Genomic DNA, 13,771 nt, shown 5'->3' with positions numbered 1-13,771 from the left:
TCGGTGACAGTTTGTACTGAACCGCCTTTCGCCCGAAGCTTCGCGACCTATTTGGATCGACTTTGACCCACCTGCGCAGAGCGTATGCGTCAAGCCGGTAGCGGCAGCGTTCCTCGGCGCGGCGCGTTGCCAAGGCTACGGCGCGGCTGTGGTCAAATGAAGGTCAAATTGCAGGCGACGGCGAAACTCGGCTCGACGTGGTTAGTAAAGCTTTCGATTTGAAACTGTCATCCTCATCAATGACTCAAGCTTCGTGTTCTTCCACAGCTGGCGGCGTTGCCGCTCATCATTCCAGCGTAGAATTTTACTTCTCTTCTGCAGTCTTAATTGGGAGGCCGCGTTTACGGGGTTGTGGGCCATTGCTTCAGGGGACATAAGCCAGTCATTGTCTTACGTGACGGACACATCTAATAACAGAGGTGATGGAAAAATGTTTGTGGATACCTATGTCACCACGATGCATGCACAGACTAGGACAATAAAAAGGTTCGTACCTTTGTTCAATATTCTGGGTCACCTCTATGCTGTGCGCTAAAGAGCTTCGCTGGTCATCCACCTTCACAGAGTGAAATGGCTCATGGATCTTCTGGTTTATTTTTCTGTCCCCCGCACGGCCTCCGCCACCACTGCCGCGGATGCGTGGAGGGGAGTGCCACCTGGTGGTGGTGCAAGGAACCCCGCGGCAGTGGCATGGCGCGCGTCATTCGGTGTGACTGGTTGGCCTATTTGGAAAGAGAACAGCCACGCAGCACCCATGGTCACGAAAACCCGGAGAGGTGTGCAAAGAAAAAGCTTCGCTTTTAAACCATTCATCTTCAAAAGCTACGTCGTGATTAGCGTTCTAAGACTAAATGTCTTCCCTCATGCTGGTGTGTATACGGTGGAGAAGAGTTGTCGACCAAGCGGTCGTTTGGCCCAAGTCGGCAACTCAGGCCCTTCATTTCAGTATTCTAGGAAAAAGTGGGTGACATTGCAGCGTGTTGGCTCTTGGACAGTACCAGTATAGACGTGGGCTAGTGTGGGTACTAGCCGCTCACCTAGCAGTGAAGCGTATTTGGAGCTTATGAAGTAGAACCGCCATTGACAATGCGGACGTGGCATCTCGATAATGTACAAATTTAGACCGTAGGGTGACCGTTGGCCTTCGTCAGCGCCCAAACAAAGAATTAGGTAGATTTAGCTTGACGGCTAGCATCCAATCCACTCCGACTAGTGGATGCCCTACGGTGTGGTATTTACACCGCTGCTTATCGGGTACCATAATCTGTGTGGACACCAGGTTACCAGTTGCCATGTGTCTGGCAGAGCTGACTGAGTGGAGTGTGATGGTGTGTCCATTTGGATTCATTGCTTTTGCAGCCAAATGCACTGGGTGTCTCTGGAGATTTTTCAACGCTCTACGCATGGGCCGTGCGTGTGCGCGAGTACCATTAGAACACGGCGGTGATTGTGGCAGCGACATAAAATAATAACACCACTATATACGCTTGGTTCGAAAGAAGACAAGTGTGTTAAGCGAAAGTGGGCTTCTAAATCTTCTGTGTAGGTCAGATCCATTCGGCGCTCAACTCGCAGCATGCGCGTCAAGGTACAAACAAAGCATGAATCTCCACTCTTAGCGGCGATAATTCTCTAAAAGTTGTAAGCAACATGCATTTTGCTAGACGTAGACGAAATAGATGAACGAGCTCGATGTCGGCCACCTAGAAAAAGGGAACAACCCCGGAAGCAAAAACTTAGTTTTTTTTAAAAGAGGCAGCCAAAACAATGGGCCAAATTCCTCCTTCGATAAGGCTCAAGTTCTATCCTCTTCTCGCGTTCTTTCTAATGCAAACATAAGTTAGCACTTCTGTGTGTAAACACGTATCGACCTTGCACCGGAGCTCCAAAACATCCACGATATATACGGATGACGCATACAAACAATGAAGTGGCAATGCTGCTGAAAATCCGAGGCACAAACGCCGATTCTGCAGAACATCACCATGTTCTCTACTATGTTTTTTTAAAACGTTCAATTTTCTTTCCTTGTTAGTCCACTTACAATCTGTGGCCTCGATGCTACTTTGGAAGCCGAATTCCTAAACTGGATGACTTGAAAAGCGGTTTCGACCAAATCCCTGTTCACTGTCTTCTTTTTTTAACTTTCACACTTCAGTGAGACGTAATAAAATTCTCCCGTTTCATAACTTTCTTTTTGCATACGTTTACGCCTTTCTCAATTATTATTCTTTATGTTTATATGTATAAATGGCGTTTATTACCAAACACTACCTGCCCCGCTATTTCAGTGCCTATGAAATTCTTCTGCTGTGTCTGAGGTCTCGGCTTCAATTTCTAACCACATTGATCGCATTTAGATGGGGGTGCTATATGAAAACACTGGAGTACATAGACTTGGGTACAAATTAAAGAACCCCTCGTGGTCAAAATTATTCTGGAGTCCTTTACTAACACTTCTTACACGGTTCTCTGTGGAATAGGGGATGGTCAACCTGGTTATGTAATAAGGTGGCAGGCCACACTCACACACATATACAAAGTTTTGTAAATAAGGATCTAGCATTTAAATACTCTTTGTTTCCTGAATAAGCATGTCTTATTTAGCTTACTCAAGTATTTAGGTGCAGAAAATGGTTCATGTTATTTTTGGCAGGTCATTTTTCTCATAAAATGTGGTAAAAGTGCAATCGTGCCACCAGTGACAGGTAACTAATGAATCTAAATTGAGTAAAGATTTGGTATTGATGTAGCTAAGCGGGAGATCTGTGCAACGAACAAGGTTAAATACAATTTCATAAATATTAAGAAACAAATGATCAAAAAACTGAGCACAGCGAAAAAAAAAATTGTCAATTTTGACAGAATTTATTTCCAAATGTGCGCTAAATCCAAAATTTCTATCAATATTTTGTTATAATTCGTTGCACACATCTCTATACGAGAAATGAGTGTGCGAAATTTCATGTCAATATGTTCATTTAAAAAAAGAAGTTATTGAAGTTTGCATAACACGAGGTGGAGCAAAATCTTGTTTTGAGGAAATCGTAAGCAAATCTTGAAACCATGTGAATAATGTGAAAAAGAAGAACTATACAGAGGGCTAAAACACGCCAGCTTCATAGCTGCAACCCCACTGAGATGCAAAATAATTTCCCTTTGTTTGTGAGGCTGCTCAGCGACACATATATATAGCAGCTGAAATTTTATAGCTACAGGATCTGATGACAGCAGGCCAAGGTAAACAGAACTGCGCCTTACAAAATATTAGTGGTAGCGCACAATTCTAGAGGAATGTGAAATACATCATGATTGTGGATAGAGGTGAGCACTGCTGAGCGTGACACAGAAAGATTGCGTACGTGTAGTTCTTACCTATCGAACAGCCCGTGGTGTTAGACGGCCTCTGAATGACGGGTTAGGGTATTAGTTTACTTTCTTCTTATTTTTAGATTTTATTTTAGACCGCGGTTAGAGCACACCTTTACGAAGAATATATTGTATAGTCACTGTTTCTTCTGTAGCGTAAAATTTCGTGCGTCAGAAAATGACAACCGCGCAATAAAATCCGCCTTTCCTACAGAAGCCGACAGGGCACCAACACAGCGCTTCTTGTCTCATAAATATCCACCATGTGGTCATTTCTCCTTCAACCCTACGTAGGCGTGCCTGCAGTCAAGAAAACCAGAGCCGCAGATCAATTTCGGTTCAGCCCTAAATCTTCCGACAGCCATGGGCGCCGTCCCTGGAGCTCAAGTCAGGTCCATTTTTCAGTGGGCCTCCGAAGAGGCGTCATGGAACGATGCGACGACGATGACGCATCTGTTTTATTTACGATTTGCCTATCCTTTGCTAACCTTTCAAGTATACTTCTCTGTGATGTCGGGTTCCACGCTTTGATATCGATGCCGAGCTTCCTACACTTTTTTTTTCTTCACTTTCACTCTCATACACCTTCAGCTATATCAGGCTGCGCATGTCTTGACACGAGATTCTCGCTTTCCCTATAGGATGTTCGCCGTCGCGGTATACATCAGAATAGCATTTCACATTCGAGTAATATCAATGTAACCGTGTTGGTGGCCCGATTGTCTGGAATTCTATAGTGGCCGTCTTTTAATGTTCGTGTTCATTGCCTATTCAATATCTACCTGGCGGTTCAATTGTCAACAGGTATTGTTACTTGTGGAATACTTCTGTGCGGATAGGCACCCTTTGGAGCGAGTTTAATGTTTGCAGTGGTACAACGAAACATACGCCACCTTACTCCTCTACACTCCTTCGGCCTCCACTCTAAAATTCCGCAAAAGAATAAGACAATCCTTTTCCATAAGCAGACGTAATAGTATTTAGCGCTTCTTCAGAAACAAACAATAAATTTAGTAAAGAGATCTGAGCACATCTAAGCACTTCTTTCCAGGTGTGTAGGCGAAAGCATTAATATTTAGTCCAAGGCCACTGACAGATCGTTCGAGTTATATACTCCTCGCGGGCGAGTGAGCCCGTTGAGACGCTTGGCGGAGGCGCTGGTTTAGGCCAGTTGGTAAGACACTCTGCTTCTGAGCGCGGTGTTGTAAATTCGAAACTCGCTCTCGCCGACGTGTTTCCTTGGGAATTTATTATGTTTTTTTATAAATTTCCCTATTGCGATTACCGAGGAGAAGTAGAACGCAGGCGAGCAGGCAAGGAATCCGAAGGATAACAAAGGCCTTCGAGAGCGAGGGCGACGTGACGTCACGGGGATGCCCTCTCCCCTGACGCAACACCTGGCGCTCTAGTGCGGCAGTAGCTGCCCCCTTTCAGAAGCTCTGCTCGGCCGAGGCGCGCACTCGTCGTGGCGTCGCAGCCGGTGGGAATTTAGGTGCCGTTTCGCTGTTACTGACGGCTGCTTTTTCGATCAATGGGCTATTTGATGCTTTCGCATCAATCATAAAGCGCTCATTTGTGTCCCAGAATGAAGACTTCGATACGCTCACTCTGTTTTTATAAAGAAAATGACTGGGCAGATTGAAGACCATAGACAAAAGCAATTAAGTGACAAAAGAGAAGAACAAGCACTAGATGATAGATTACGATGGAATTTTATTTGTTGCTTTACTGTTCTTACCTGCTCATCTTTTATTTCACTGTATAAGAGTGTTTTGTTTTTCTATCAATGCGCTATTTTATTTACCCTCCAATAATATCTGTTTCATAATTGTGTTTTGTTTAATCTGATCACACAGTCACGTAATATTATCGTTCTTTTTCCCGTCTTTTGTTTTGTTTTTGTATGTGCGTTTCTGTTCCTGTATTAAGAAATTCTGTAAAACTATATATTTGCCTGATATTTGACCTATTGCTCACGAGGGTACGTGCCATAACCTCGGATCATCATTATCACGATCACAACAGTCCGAAAGGCGAAATAACTAGTCGACCCAAAGAACAGCATGGCGGCATGTGTGTTCTGACCAAGATAACCAGTTCCCGGGCCTCGTTGTCTTATCGTCCTTGATACAGTGTTCGAAAGCTAGAGCACCGTCAACAGAGAGGAGCCATTCATCTTACCAGTGACGACCCTCACAACATCCATCTACCTGCACGCGAACGCAATCGTATACTGGCGTTGATGTGCCCCTGGGTAAAGGAAATGAGCTTTCCTTGCATTTGAGGCTCGCACGTTGCACAATAAAAGATGCTGCATGTGGCCCGTGTGCAGAATGTACGTGAACGTAGGTGGAGGGACATAGAAGGTGTGGTAATGGGGGTATTTCGCCATAGCACTGCGGCAAGTACATTGTGTCCCAACGTTGATGACATCATGACTATCGCGTTATTAGTAACGCAGCTTACGTCTCAACAAGACTTCCATACGATTAGTAGCATGTGGTAGTATGGTAGGCTATAGCCGTATATGAAAAGCTATTGAAATAACGGTATTGCATATGAAGGAACAACCTGCAAGCAACAAATATGAAATATGTATAGTAAAATTAGTGAGGGGGGTTGAAGCTTGACCGATGATTGGATCCCGAGGAATATTATTGCTGCGAAGCAGATGGTACAAAGGGCGCCGTAAAATAACATTTGTGCTACGGGTGGCGCATTTATATGTTACGGACACAACGATTAACACACAAAGCTAGACAGATAAACAACTCACGATGCTCCGCAACGATTCCGTGTCGACAGCAGACAAAATTTTTCGAAAGGTACCCTTTTGACATTAACTGCAATTCCCTATCTCCATAGTATCTGCATTGTACGTTTTATTCGACAAAAAAGAAACGAAGGACGTATGCCAAGACAGCTATCAAAGGCGAGAAGCATTCTTATATTTCATTCTTAGACGAAAGTAATTTGAGTAAATTCCAATGCTCCGGTGGCTCCTTTTCTGTTTCACTGTGTTGCCTACATTGGGGTCAGCTTTAATGCAATTTCTTACAAAAGGGGTATGGGAAGGATAATGCCAAGCCTTCTTAGTCAGTCATATGCGACCCACCCTCGAGAGCAAGCTTAAGCAACAAAAGTGACAGGGCAAAGTTGCGGTGATTCTGGTGTACTTCATACAAAGGTACACAGGAAAATAGGAACGCAATAATCTGACTTCACCCCCGCACGCCTCCTAGAAATTGCGTTTGCACCCGGCCATGCCGGTGCATTGTCATGGGTGAGCACTCGGCATTTGCACTGCTATGATGAATAATTTCTTGGGAAGACATATTTATACCTCGTCGCACTGCCGGCACTGCCGCTCGACATGTCTACATTCAGGGACAAGTTTTCTCTGCTCCCAGACAAGTCGCTTTGGTTCAGATACTATCTGAAGCATCGGATTCCGGCCTAAACCTTTTCCCGCAGTCAGTTTCATTAGCTTGTAAAAAAATTACGAAGCAAATATTCAAGATGGTTATTAAAGCAAGCTTACAGTGGTGATTATGCCATAAACTTAAAATAAGCTACCGCGCTGTAAAGTGCCCTTGACAGTGCTCTACGCAGCGCTCAGTATACAGGGGTCTGCGTTGTGGTTCCTTTGCTGTGTCCCGCTGTTTCAAGCTGTTGCTTTAACAATAATCATATGGCCGCAGCGCATAACATTCATTGCGCCTGTAGAACTCTCCTTCCGCAATTGAAAAAAAAAATTGCCAATTGCAACTTGCCGAGCGTGTACAGCTTCTCATTCAGGTCCAGATTAAATTGTTCTCTAGTAATGGTATAATCTCCATCAAACATTTCATTGGTGATTTAGCGCTAAATGTGAGATAAATGCGTTAGCATTACGTCTCGCCTCTTTGAGGTCCCGGATTCACGATTTAAACCGCTTTCACCGCAGTGCAAATCGCTGTGCAGGAGCTCACCCGACACGTGTCCTGCCGCTTCCACGAGCGTGAAGTAACTGATGCTGGCCTGGAGCAGACCACCGTTTTCTGTGACCGACAATTTGTTTTGCTTGTCTTTGTGCTCTTAAACATCCACTAAGACATACACAGAGTAGTGAAGGCACAATGCAGTGGACGTCGCAAAATTCTGAGTGAGCACCTTTTTCCACACATATAACCCGCTTATCTTATTCACCATGGAGTTTAAAGTGCCAGTGTCGGTGCGATGCAAAACAGCCTGTTCTCTATACGGAGAGTACGTCAGCCGCCATTCACCATCTGTCATCTATCAAGTCTGACAATCATTAATTGGCTTACTTTACCATACGTTTTAGTTTGGAGCACAACTTGTTCTCAACAATTTGCAACATGATCAGAAATTAATTAAAAGTCGGGAAAACCTTAGCACATGAAACAATACGTTGCTCCATGAAAAAAAAAAAAAAAACATTGGATATGTCTGGCGCTCACTTTACAAACGCTGCCCATGCATTCTTCGGTAAATCAAGCATTAAATTTTTTTTTCTGGGTGGGCTGCTTACACGAAATAAACAAACGAGCTTAGAGAATCCAGTGCTTACATGGTCATTAATCACTGGTTGCACCGGAATCAGAGGACGGGTTCCTGAAAAATTTGAATAACTTACCAAAACAAGCTGTAAAGTTTTAAGAAGTGCTTCGCTATGGGACGCTAATTTGAACACTGAGCGGACAATCGCCTACCATAATCACCTGAGAAGCGACAGCGATTAATCTCACTTTCTAAGGTTTTCTTCGTCATGAGATATTACCTCGCGGGAGCTCCGACACCTGCGGAGATATAATAAATCACTTGGAGTAGTAAAAAAAGCTATTGCCTGTTTATGCATGCGTCCATCATTTGTCTTTGCTCTTAAGCTGTTGCTCCCAAAATTGTGAAGCAATGAGTTTGCCGTGCACCTAGTGATATCATTGATAGTGCATATTTAGAATGATTATGTAATGCATTAAAGAGGTATCTTGAGCAAAAACCAGGACGGAATCAGTAAAACAGGGGAGCGAAGTAATTTATTTATTATGTTCTCCGACGAGGTAAAAAATCAAGATAATCACTCTATGAAATGTGATATAATTTCCGCTGGAATATCTAGCTACGCAGAAGCACAACGGAATTTTACATGTCTAAATGGCAATATCGAACATGTATATATGTGTTATATAAGTTAATTGTTTGGGTATCGTAGACCATAGTTTCCATTATTCTGCTTCATAGCCTTACGTAAAATAAAGGTTACTACTACAATATATGTACATGAAGAAATGTTACGGCTGTGAGAATATATTAGTGAGGAGGGCTGACGCCAAGCGGCAGATAGCGAAAGACCACGAAAGGGGCATTGGTCTGTTATTCTCTCCGCTGGATGTTACTACCGCTGCTTCATCCCCATCGACGCACAGAGACATAGCTCGTCTCGCAAACAAAACATTCGGGGCAAGGAGTCAGTCAGGGTGCTGGTTGGCTATAGAAACGCAATTAGGCAAGCTACATATGCGTGACCTCGGTCATCGATGAGTGTCTGCCTCTTGCAGCCGCGCAAACTATCTCGTGGTTCTCCTCATTGATATGATAGAGGTCAACGAGCGCTCCCATATAGCAAGTGAGCAGCTTTCAACACAATTGCGTTCAAAAGTCTATACAACCATGGGAGGTCGCCAGAAGCCAAAATGACGCGTCTGCGTCCACAATAAATAGGCCGAATTTATGCTCCTCTTAGAAAGCCAGAGTTCGTAAGCGAGCAACCCGCCTTGGCCCTTTCGCGTGACAAGGTTTCCCGCGATTTAAGGTTCGTCATATGCACAATAAGAAAGGATAGTGTTCGATATATAACGTGGCGGGTGAGCTTCAAGAATAAACGTAGACTGTAGACAGCAGTTTCCTGTTGAAAAGCGTAGGCATCAAAAAGTAATCTTCTGGCTCAGTCCTTGCTGTCGTCGCCACCAAACGTAGAAATCGTGTTGATAACTGTTTGCGCTCTCGTTCACGACATTGTTTTGAGAATGACAAGGCGTTCAATGTCCAAACACGGAGGAACACAAGCGGAGGTCTAAGCGCAAATTCTTGTTTCACTTGTGGGCAAAGGCATCTTGTCTTGGCCTTTCCATAATGATAGAGCTAACGATAGCCATGTACAGGTGTTCGTTACATTCCGCCAATCTTTCTGTTACATGAGCCACAGAACACAGATATGATTCCTTGTTAAACATCCCTTATTAAAGCAGCACTGTTTACATGTTTTACGGAAGTTAAATGTTATCCAGATGACAATCCAAATCCTGTTGCAAATGTTGTCACGAAGGTAACAAGCGAAGTCTTGGCAAAACGGCGTTCTCTTAATAACGGCTGACACTTGTAGCACGCGTGTGCTACTACGCACTTCGTCGTTGTCGTTCAAGTGGCCGGCGGCCACGCGTAACAGCCTATCTCGCGCCATTTGTCCCCTCTCAAAAGCGACCATCCCAGTCGGCTGATGCAGATAATTAGGCTAAAGTGATGGGACAGCTCTAATGGCAAAGTTCGTCACAGAAAGCCTAGAATTACCGCAACACTGCGCAGGAAATCGAAGGGCTCGAAGGGCGCACTTCTCTCGCGGGCGTAGTACGTCTTTATCCGTACTACATGCGCAACTTCGGGACGGCGACGTCGTCGGCTCAAACGAGAATCAACACCTTGGCGCACGACCTCGTAATTTGCATTGCTACGGTGGCGCGCCACCTCGTATGCGTCGACGTATCGTCGCAATTATTGCCCCGGGAACCCAGGGTGGTGGACAGCTGCCAACACTCACGCCTATTAACCAGCTTATCTCGCGTCAATATTTCGTACAATACTTAAAGCAGTCTAATGGGGCAATAATTTTCGCTCTATAACGACTGCTTTCTCATTGCGTAATATTATTTTGCGAATATCAAAAGTACTTAGTGCGCTTGAAGTCATGAGGTGTTGCCTCTAAAGGGCAGCAATCTTTTGGAGTAGACTATCTTTACTATCTTTTATTATATCGAGCGTTGTTCCATCCGCTCCTGCAACCTTTCCTCCTTATGTATATTTCAAAGCTCTTCTAACTTAATGGAGAGTTAAACGCATGAATACCGTTTCCTCTCTGACACTACCAGTAAAAATGATTGCAAGGCTGTTCAAGGTCCTGCATATGTTAGGTATAAAATGTTTCTGCTGCCTGTATTATATTATCGATATCATTCACAACAGCTCTTTCTTATTCACTGAATGCGATTTATTTTCTACTAATACCAAGCTTCTTCCTTGCTCATTTCGTGCTTTCCTATTCTCTGATGCTTCCTCAATCTTTACAGTGCTACAGCTTCGGATATCATCTAATTTTGACATATTTTCTATCTGATAATCGAACCAGTTTCTCCGGTCTCTTGGCTTTCAAGAGTTGGTGTATTTTACTGTTTTCAGAGCACAGATCTTAGGCGCCCGTTCTTGCGGCGAGCATCGGCGTCGGTGTAACCGAGCGAGCAAGCACAGCGAAATATAAAAGCCAACGCGGATCGCAGCGGGCGATAAGAGACACGAGGAGGAAAGCGGAGGAGGAAGTTGCAGCGGAACCATGAGGCGGAAAGCGGTGGAGGAAGGTACGGCGAAATGGTGAGAAGAAAAGTGTATTGCAGCGATGGCGGCTAGGAGATGGCGCCAGAGTAGCGTGCTTCGCTGGGAAGTCTGTTGGTGACGGCTGCGGTGAATTGCGCACACGCGTCAACCACTCGCCGGCTGTGTCGATCTTCAGATTGGCGAGGCAGTCACACCACACTTCGCTCCGTTTGCAACGTGCTGCAGGAGGCAGATTGTCCGTGCCAGCCAATATATCGAGAAACGTATGCACGTAGAGGGCTGCACTCAAACTTCTCCTTGGGCAGCATCGTAATCGCCGGTGAATTTTTTTTTATAAGATCTATTGGTGCTAGGGAGAGGCTACTGGTTTCTTGCCTTAGTGCCTCACGTTCGATTTAAACTGCAACCTGTGTAATTAGTTACAACGAAGTTTTATGTTATGCTTATATACTGTCCTTAGCCTTCTATTTTTAAAGCCCGATAATAGTTCGCCAGCCCAAGACACGATTTCTCCAATTTTCTCTCCATTGTTACCCGGTTGGTTTCGTTCTAAATGAAGCTTTCCCCTTGGCTTAATTACATTGGAAACAAGCCTAGTCATGTCTAACATGTGGTCACTGCCCTTTGCCTTTCCTTATACCTCTATACCCTGTACAATAATGGGCCAGCACAACGTATGAAATTTGTGTTGTTGCATGTTTCCCAGTGTGACTCTTTGTCATACAACTGCTTTTCCAGAGAAAGGTATTCACTATTCACTATCGTGCCCTTTCTCCCAGCTTACTTCGTTTGCTCTTTCTAGAGTTAATGAGGTAAATTTACAAGCCTTATACAATAATTTCTGGACTATAAATCACCCCTTTGTATAGGTCGCATCCCCACTATTGGCAGGTTCCGAATAAGGAGGAGAAGGTGATTTTAATGAATGCAAAGGAGGAGAGGTCGGCTTGGAGAGCGTGTCTCTAGCCTGCTACTCCTCATTGGGGTAAGGGGAAATGGGAGATACAAGAAGAAGTAGGTGGCACGGGATAATCATATGGTAAAATGAGCTACTATATACACGTTGTCCAATACGCGGATGTGCGCTTTAGACACACTACGTGCACGATTAATCTTTTCCTTTCAGAACGTTATAACGCAAGCGAATTTCACACTGCCTTCATGTCTCAAAAGACCTGCTTTCACCTGTCCCGGAGACGGCCGTCTAAAGCCAGTCTCACACAGAAAGTTGAAGAGTGATATTATGGTGTGTTGGGCATGGTCAACTCGTCTCCACGCGCCGAGAATATGTTCTTCCGAAAAGGAGCGAAATTCCAAACAGTCAACACTAAACTCATGTGTCCTTCGCTCGGCCGCATATTGAAGGAACACGCAAAGTATTTGATCTATTATCGTCAGGGTGCAGCTGACTCTACAGTCAGGTCCCGTGCTCGTCCAGTCTAATGAAGGTATCGGCGAGTGTATGCTACAACCCAGTCGTAATTGACGGATGAGTGTTTCCTGGGCTATTCACGTCCGATGTGCAAGCCGGAATCGCAAACCAGCGTCAAGTCTATGAAGGCGCTCTTGCCGATGTTCGGGGTTGTTCCCTCATTACGGCATAGACGTTTTGATGCAGTTATGAAGCAAGACGTTGATGTCATACAGGGAAAAATGAAGTTTTATAGTCTTCTATTTAGTGTGTGCCATTTTTGCAGCCACGTGAGCCTACGCATTTCCAGCTATTCCACAATGGCTAGGAACCCACTGCAGCATGATGGCACGCTCGCATTGAGGCGCCTCAGCAAGCAGAGCCACGCTGTCGTAAAGCAGGGACTATATGCGTTTCTGTGATTCATGTAGTTGCTTATATGAGTTGCAGCGCCGGTTTCCGGTCATAGAACAGTGTCCATTTCTCGAGGCTTTATTGCAGTATGCAGCCGACTGCTTCTCGAACGCCGGTCAACTCAGCTGCTGTTGACGATGTTCTGTGTCCTGTCTTGAACCGTTGAGTGATCCCCATTCCGGGTACTGTGAAAGGTGCCGCAGAGGAGGTCTGTGTTTCAGAACCATCTGCAAAAACATGTTCGGTATATACGTACATGTAAGTATTATGTACGATAACGCAAAATCCTTGAGTCCAGGAAGCGGCATTTTCGACTTCTTCGTTATTCCGGGGATTAAGAGTCTGAACCTTGGCTTCGCCACCATCCAGAGTAGAGCTTCCGGCATGTCATGCGGCGCGAAGTCCGACGGCAGCAGATCTTACTGCGACAACAAGGCTTCTGAGTAGGTGGCGTCAGGTCGTATGCTTGTGAAAATTGTCGGTGGATGATTCACGTGCATTGTCAGTAGTAGCCTCAGACGCACTCGCACTGGCTAATATTGCAGATAAACTCGAGCTGGGCACACATGTGCCGCTGCATTGGTGCCCCATGTCGAAGTATATCTTGGTAGTCCTAGACAAACTCTTATTGCGCCAGCCTGAACACTTTGAAGTGTGTGGACTGCAGACGTACTAATCCGAGAATGTACAGGCACACTGTAGCGGACGTATTCAACAAAAAAGTGCCTGCTTAGAGCTGCATGAGAGATGATTTATATGGCCCATGATTTTCCAGACATACGGCGAATGACTTGAGAGAAGTTGTCCAGCTTTTTTCTTGAAGCAGAGATGTGCTTCGAGCAAGATAAGTCACGGTCGATGGTGACTGAGAAACTTGTAGTAGGTTATCGAAGGTACATACTTCCCATCAATCATAACGAAGTAACATGCCATTAACTTCCGTGTAAATTACATGGCTACGCTCTTTGTCGG

Source organism: Dermacentor andersoni, chromosome 5, assembly GCF_023375885.2.
Source record: "Dermacentor andersoni chromosome 5, qqDerAnde1_hic_scaffold, whole genome shotgun sequence".
In the NCBI taxonomy this organism is placed as follows: domain Eukaryota; kingdom Metazoa; phylum Arthropoda; class Arachnida; order Ixodida; family Ixodidae; genus Dermacentor; species Dermacentor andersoni.
Note: the sequence above shows the minus strand (reverse complement) of the source record.